The 6845-nt window shown below is 49.7% G+C and overlaps 1 protein-coding gene across 1 annotated transcript in view; it reads left to right on the top strand.

Annotated features, from left to right (window-relative positions):
• Positions 1-242: 242 nt before the first annotated feature.
• The window catches only part of SNAP25 (synaptosome associated protein 25), a 95059-nt gene continuing 88456 nt past the window's right edge, over positions 243-6845 (top strand). Inside the window, exon 1 of the mRNA XM_090051413.1 lies at positions 243-408. The gene's annotated coding sequence lies outside the window, so the exon portion shown is untranslated. The remainder of the gene's footprint in view (positions 409-6845) is intronic.

Here is a 6845-nt window from a genome sequence, read left to right as displayed (position 1 = left end):
CCCGGCTTCCCACAAGAAACATATCGGTTTGGTAGGGAACGCTGTATAAGAGCTGAATGCTGAGATTAATTCGGTGCCTGGCTTGATTTGGCGCCTCTTGTAAACTGGAGCAAAATGCAAAGGATTGCAGTGCAGTGCAACAGCAGCAGCATCTGATGACTCAAGCTTCCATAGACTACTTCCCCCCCCCTTTCCTCTCCTCCTCCTCCGCCCCTTGATAGATGTCTATTAAAAGCTGCTGACGTAGGAAAGGACGGCCATCTTTGATGAGGGCACAGCTCCCATTCCATTGAAGAAGGAGACTTGGGGAGGTCAGGAGCGACTGTTCTTACCTCCCAGCTGCGGCAGCGACCCACAGCCTCGGAACCCGCAGCAGTGGCAGCCTCACTGAACTCTGCAGCAGCCCAGGTAAGGGAGAGCACCGGGAATGGGGGCGGGGGAAGAAGCTCCTTGACTAAAGCGCTTATGATGCTACAGGAATGGAGGAAGGCAGATCTGCTGCCGGCTGAGCGGAGAGCTGGGACCTCCCAAAGCCAGGTTATGCCTCTCCGAGGAAAGGGAAGGGGGGAGGCATCTATTCTTTTGACTCCTAGCTTCGCTGCGAGCCATCGCGATGCACCCCCCTCCCACCCCCAAACCCGCCTTCTCCCCCGGAGCATTTGTGCAGCTGAATCCGCTGCATGTGGAGGTCGCAGGGGAGGGAGGAGAGGGAAAGGCATGCTATCACGGCAGGATTTCGCCTGGTGAGGAAGCGGGAGGAGGGTGCTTGCCGGGATCGGCAGCTCCATCCCGCGGCTGCGGTGCAGTAGCGTGAGGAGCCGCGTTGCTGGTGGGCGGAGGGTTTTCAGCTCGTAGCCGAGGCCCCGCCGGACTGCAGGGGCAGAGGAAGAGCCCTGTTCAGTACCTCGGACAGCGGCGCTGCCCCGGCGGCGGCTGTGCCAAGGACTACGGCGCTAGGGGCCCCATGCGGCAGCGCGGTCCCTGCCGCATTGGTCAGCTCAGCACCAAGGACAGCGCAGGAGGTGCCTGGCCCACGCTGCGGGGGGCCGGCCCCCGCCCCCTCCCCCGGGCTCTGCCCCCGCGCCCCGGCCCGGGCTGCTGCTCAGCCCTGGTGCGGGGCAAACTCCGCAGCCTCCTGCCCCGCAGCCCTGCAGCTCGGCGGTCCTCCCCACGCAGGCTCTCGAGAGCCCTCCCCAAGCTGTGGAATGCACAGTCGTGTAACTTCTGTGCGTGCGTGCGCGTGTATGTGTGTAACTTTTGTGCGTAACTCTGTGTGTGCGTGCGTGCGTGTGTACACCTGTGTGGGTGTGTAACGCATGCGTGTGTGTAATTGTGTGTGTGCGTGCATGTATAATGTGTGTGTGTGTGTGTGTGTGTGTGTGTGTGTGTTGGGGAAGCAGGCCGGGGGCTGCAAACCTCCCGATGCATGTGCGTTTATGCCTGTCCACGACCCGGGTTTCAGGGTCTACTTGATTTACTTAGTTATTTCCCCTTAATGAACCACGGCGCTTAAAGATATCCATTAGTCACCCCAGGTTAATAGTTGTTGCCGGGTTGTTTTGTTTTTTTCCAAGACAGGAAAGCAAAATAAAAAATAAAAAATAAAAAAGGTTTGGAAGAAGATATACCCCCCTGTTCCCAACTTGGAAATAATGTCGTCGTCGTCATCAGCATAGTAACAATAATAGATAATAATGGATAATCTGATTCATAGTTGAGAGTAATGGTTAATAATAATCAAGGATAATGAATGATCATTGGCGGTGGTGATGATTATGATGATGGTGGTGGTATGGTTATTGTTTATTATCATTAATGATGACGACGAAGATGACGAAGATGATGATGGTGATAATAATAATAATAATTCATTTTGACTCTCTTATCCCTTGTTTATTTGGAAAAGCCTGTAAATCGGGGTTTAACAGTCCAATAATAACTATTATTAGCATTATACCCTAGCCTTTGAGGATCCAGTGATCTCTCCCATGTCACTTTTGCTCAGTCCCGAGTCAGAGAAGGGAAAGCGGCGGGAATTATGTAACCCCCGAGTGAGGGGCTCCCTAAGGGGCTTGGGGGGGAGCCCGAGCCCACTCCTTGGCTTCTAGCCAAGGCCCCCCCCATGAGGTCGCCCCTCTGCAGTCTCGGCAGTGCGGGTCCCGAGGGCTGCCTTAAGACTGCGGCGCAGCTGAGACAGTAGCGGGGAGTGTGTGTGTAAAGGGGGGGGGGGGGGGGGGGGGGGAGGGGGGGTTCTCCCGGCTCTGCAAGCCTCCCTGATGCATCAGCCCCGAGCGCATGTAGGGCTGGTTTGCAAGACAATCAATGCATTCCCGGCTGGTGCCAGCTTGGAGGGGATGGAAGTTGGGGTGGGGGGGGCGGCTGCTGGGCTGGCAGCGACCCCTTGCCCTGTGGGCTGACTGCAGCAGCGCTCTCGGAGCCCTTATGTAACAGCCCTGGGCGGGCGGGCTGGGCATAGGCGGGGGGCAGCCCTGTGCCTGCAGCACTGCCCGTCTGCTGCTGGCAGGCAAGTGGGCAACCGGGCAACTTGTAGCAGGGTAGCGAGCCGGGGCAGGGGTGGGGCGGAGAGAATAACCCTGGGGCTTAGAAAGAAAAAAAAGAGAGAGGGGCTGAGAAAGCTGCTTCAAGTCCCCGAGGCAGCTTGGCCAGCGGCTCCTTGCGCAGCTGCGCCAGTGCCCCCGGCGCTGCCCCAGGCGGGCGCAGGACTCCCTGCTGCTCGTCTTCCCTGCTTAATGGTTGGGGGGGGGGGGGTGCTGCAACGGAGCCCGGCTTGGGGGAAGGGGGTCCAGGGGAGTCTCTGGGGCTGGCAAGGACGAGGGCAGCCCCGCGTATTAGACCAGGCTTCTGCCAAGGCTGCTTCCCCCTCTACCCCCAGGGCGGGACAGCAAAATACAAACTTGGAAGTAATCGACGTCGTCATAGTCTTCCTCCTCATCATAGTACACCACCATCGTAACAATCATCATCATAAAGAATAAGATAGCATGATGATTGTTATTAATCATAGCGACAAGAGTCATCACGATAATAACCATATGAGAGTGTTATGGTCATTGTTATTAATACCTGCAACAACAGTAATAATAATAGTAAATAATAATGATGATGATGACGATACTAATAACAACGATGATGATGATGATGCCGCCCAGCCCCTGTCCCGGGCCCCCTCCCAGGCTGGTAGGGTCCCACGAAAGCATCCGCCCCACACTTGCGGGGGGGGAAGGGATCGCAGCCCCCTGGGGTGGCTCCAAGCTGCCCTGAAGCCTCCGCGGGCCGTGGTGCCCCCGCAGCCGAGGCTGGAGCCGCCTTTGCGCAGAGCCCGCAGGTCGCAAAGCCCCAGCGGGAGCGGGAGGCGGGCGGGAGCCCAGAGGTCCCCTTGGGCAGGGCGCGGGCAGGGGCGGGAGGACAGGCGTGGGGTGCGGGGGCGGCTGCTGCGGAGGGAGCCCCGGGGGGCTCCTGCGAGCCCCCCAGCCGCACCCGGGGGGGCCTTCGCCTGCCCCGAGCCTGCTAACAGCAGGGCCGGGGAGGGTGCGCGGGAGGGCGAGGGCGAGGGCGGGACGCGTGCCCCCAGGCTTGCCCAGCAGCAGGCGCAGGCAGGCGCTGCGGCCTCCCCTCTGCCAAGCCGACCAGAAGCGAGTCCCCCCGCCCTGCGGAGCGCCAAGGGGGGCGGCATCGGGGGCCCCGGCCCTCCCCCTGCCTCCGCGCGGTGCGGAAGCGACCAGGTCAGCCCGCGGGGCGCTCCCGGGGCGGGGAAGGCCGGAGATGACTCAGGGCAATCAGTTCAGTTACGTAGGGAGGGCTAACACATCCAAACCAAGGGAGCAAGCAAGCTAGCAAGACAGCAATAAAGAAAGAAAAAAGAAAAAGCTGGGCCTTATTTTCAACATTTTCTGATGCTCCCATGGAACAGAACGGGAACTGCAGGGTCCCAGCGCCTTAGGGAGAGAGGCAGAATGAAAGAGAGAGAGAAAGAAACAGAGAGAGAGCTAGGCCTTATTTTCAGCATACTGTGATACTCCCATGGAACTGAATGGGAACTGCAGGGTCCCAGCGCATGTAGGAAGAAGGAAGGAAGGAATCAGATCAATATTATTTAACACTTTCTCAACTGGCATGAAAATAAAGGATAAGAATTGGAAGAATGGCAAGTACTGGCCTTGCTGGGAGCCTGTGGGAGTTTTACCCGTAACCTTTCCCAAACCACAGAGTTTTACCCGTAACCTTTCCCAAACCACAGTGTTTTTCCTTTAACGGGACAAATTTTGTGGATAGGCTGCACCAGGGATGAGAGCTGCCAGGCAGCTACAAATTTATGCAGTAAGGACCTGATTCAGAGCCCCAGTGAAATAAATGGAAAGCCTCCCACGGACTTCAATGAACTTTGGATCAGGGCCTCATACTGTATTGCTATGGGAAATGAAGTGTGGTCTACACATAGTTTTTGTAATGCTTTAACTAAGCTATGCTGATAAGCAGACAAGCATATCCATGTCTACACTAGGGAGCTGAACCATCCCTTTTTTGACCTATCTCACTGTAGCTGGGCAACCTCTGTTTGTCGGGCGGCCTTTAGAAAATAAAAAAACATAAAGGGAAAGCCTCATCTTACAGCGAAGCTTAGTATTCAGCATCTGAAATATCATTTTTGTTGGCAAACTATAGCCAATGCAGGGTAACTAGGAACATGGTTCTTTTTTAAAGAAGACAGTTTGGGAACTGATTCTGGAGAGTATGAGCCAGTAGGAGTGGTAATATTGATTTTAGTGGAAGCAGCACTGGACTTCTGTAGAACAGATCTAGGACAAGGATATATATAGATATATAGATATATAGATATATATTCCTTTATATTTTTTTAAAATAAATGTCTTGCTTTCTATGATCCAGGAAGCATTAAAAAAATATTATAGAAAGAAGCAGCTATGGAGTTATTTTAAGTTTGCCCACACTGCTTATTTAGCAAATGTACCTCCTTAAATATTTTCTCCTGAATCTCTGCCATGTTATTTAAAATGGTTGTCCCCTGTTCATTCACTTCCCAATTGGATAAATACCTAATCACAGATTAAACGTTAAGCGTGTCCTTAAATCTCAAAAGTAAATAGCATGCTTAGGCACATACTTAACTTTATGTACTTTGCTAGACAAGAGGCCCCAGTTCTGAGTTTTATAAATTATTCTCTTTTGGTGTGAGGATGCAGTGCCTTGCTTAGGTAAAATTCCCATTCAAGCCACTGAAAATGCTGTTAGTGGTTTACTAACCTATATAAAACCCACTAAACATACTAGTATAATTGTACTGAGTTGACTGAGTAGGAATGTTGAGCTAAACACTTTATACAATGTTTTTCTGAGGAAAGCTGGAACCAAAATTATTTTCTTTCAGTCTCTACATGACCTTAAATCCACATTCTTATGAATGAAAGCCTCAACATGCTTACATTATAAACATATTACTTTCACATAGCATCTTTCATCTTGAAAACTTCTTAATTTCTCTCAGGACTATGCACTAAATGCTTCCCATTCAGTCACACTCATTGGTGTGACTCTTATTTTGAATGGAGCGACTCTCGCTACCAGTAGCAGGAAAAAATATTGGGTAATCTGTGATAATGGCACTACTCATTTGTTATGTGGCTGTTTGGGAGAGAGGAGTAATTTAAGAATTGTAAACTACAGATAGAATTCAGATAGGTATGGTAGTTACCCATGGATGCTGGAGTGATCATAACTATTCATGGGAAAAAGTCAGATGCGATTTTTTATGCCCTCAAATCATCAAAAATGTAGTTTATTAAAGCACTGGTCCATCTGTAATCATCTTCTTTTCATCCCTAAATGGTATCACCAGAAAGCATCCCACACTTAAGTAACCTTCTATTGCTTGCTTACTAACCTTGAAGATTTAGGCTACTGTTTTGTTATGCAACAAATGCTTTCCCAAAGTTTACACAAATTATATTAATTACGTTAGCCCATCAACCCAGAAGTACTTATGCATGTATTCCTTTTTGTTAAGCCAGCTTTTAATTGAACCATAACTCTTAATACATTGTCGTAAATTCCATTATTGTTTCTTGTATTTTCCTATTATCTGAAGTCAAGGTTAGAGGGTTAGAAGTTATTGGCCCTTTTGTGATTTTGGATGATAACAATGATTCTCCAGATAAGGTTACAAGACTCAATATGAGTGCCAACTTTGACTCCTTTCCAATCCTAATGAATTATGTAAGACTATCTGGAAGATTTCCCTATCTCTCTTGACACTTCCTTTTAGAACAAAATCTAATTTTTCCTGCAAGTCTTTAATTATGCTCATCTCATCACTTTTTCAATCATGACTGTAGTCACCTGCAACAATAATTTTATGGGAATCAATGGATATAAGAATGAAAGGTCAAATTCATTTGAGTTTAAAGGAGGCTTTAACAGTAGGCTCTAAAACAGAATAGCTTGGCTTTTTGCAGATTTTGCTGTATTCTAAAGGTCTGATCCAAAGTCACTTGAAATGAATAGAAAAGACCCTTGCTGACTTCAGAGGACTCTGGATCATGGCCTAAATGATCAGGACAGAAAGATTTTATTTCTAACTGATGAAAGCAAGGGTGGAGTAAGGTTTAAAAAAATCCAAGACTTAATGTTTATTGATTAAACCGGTGATCCAAATGGATATTGTACACATTTCTTGTCTTCATAACAAGATTTTGTTGCAAATTTTAGAAACAGTCTGCAATTTAAATATTAAAAGAGTGAATTAAATGATCTGTGTGCACCTCAATTGAAATGTATTGTTCTGCTGTAGGCCTAAGGAGAATAGCATT

Source organism: Crocodylus siamensis, chromosome 1 (genome assembly GCF_052110815.1).
Source record: "Crocodylus siamensis isolate JL-2025a chromosome 1, ASM5211081v1, whole genome shotgun sequence".
Lineage (NCBI taxonomy): Eukaryota > Metazoa > Chordata > Crocodylia > Crocodylidae > Crocodylus > Crocodylus siamensis.
This window is presented reverse-complemented; position numbering and strand designations above follow the sequence as displayed.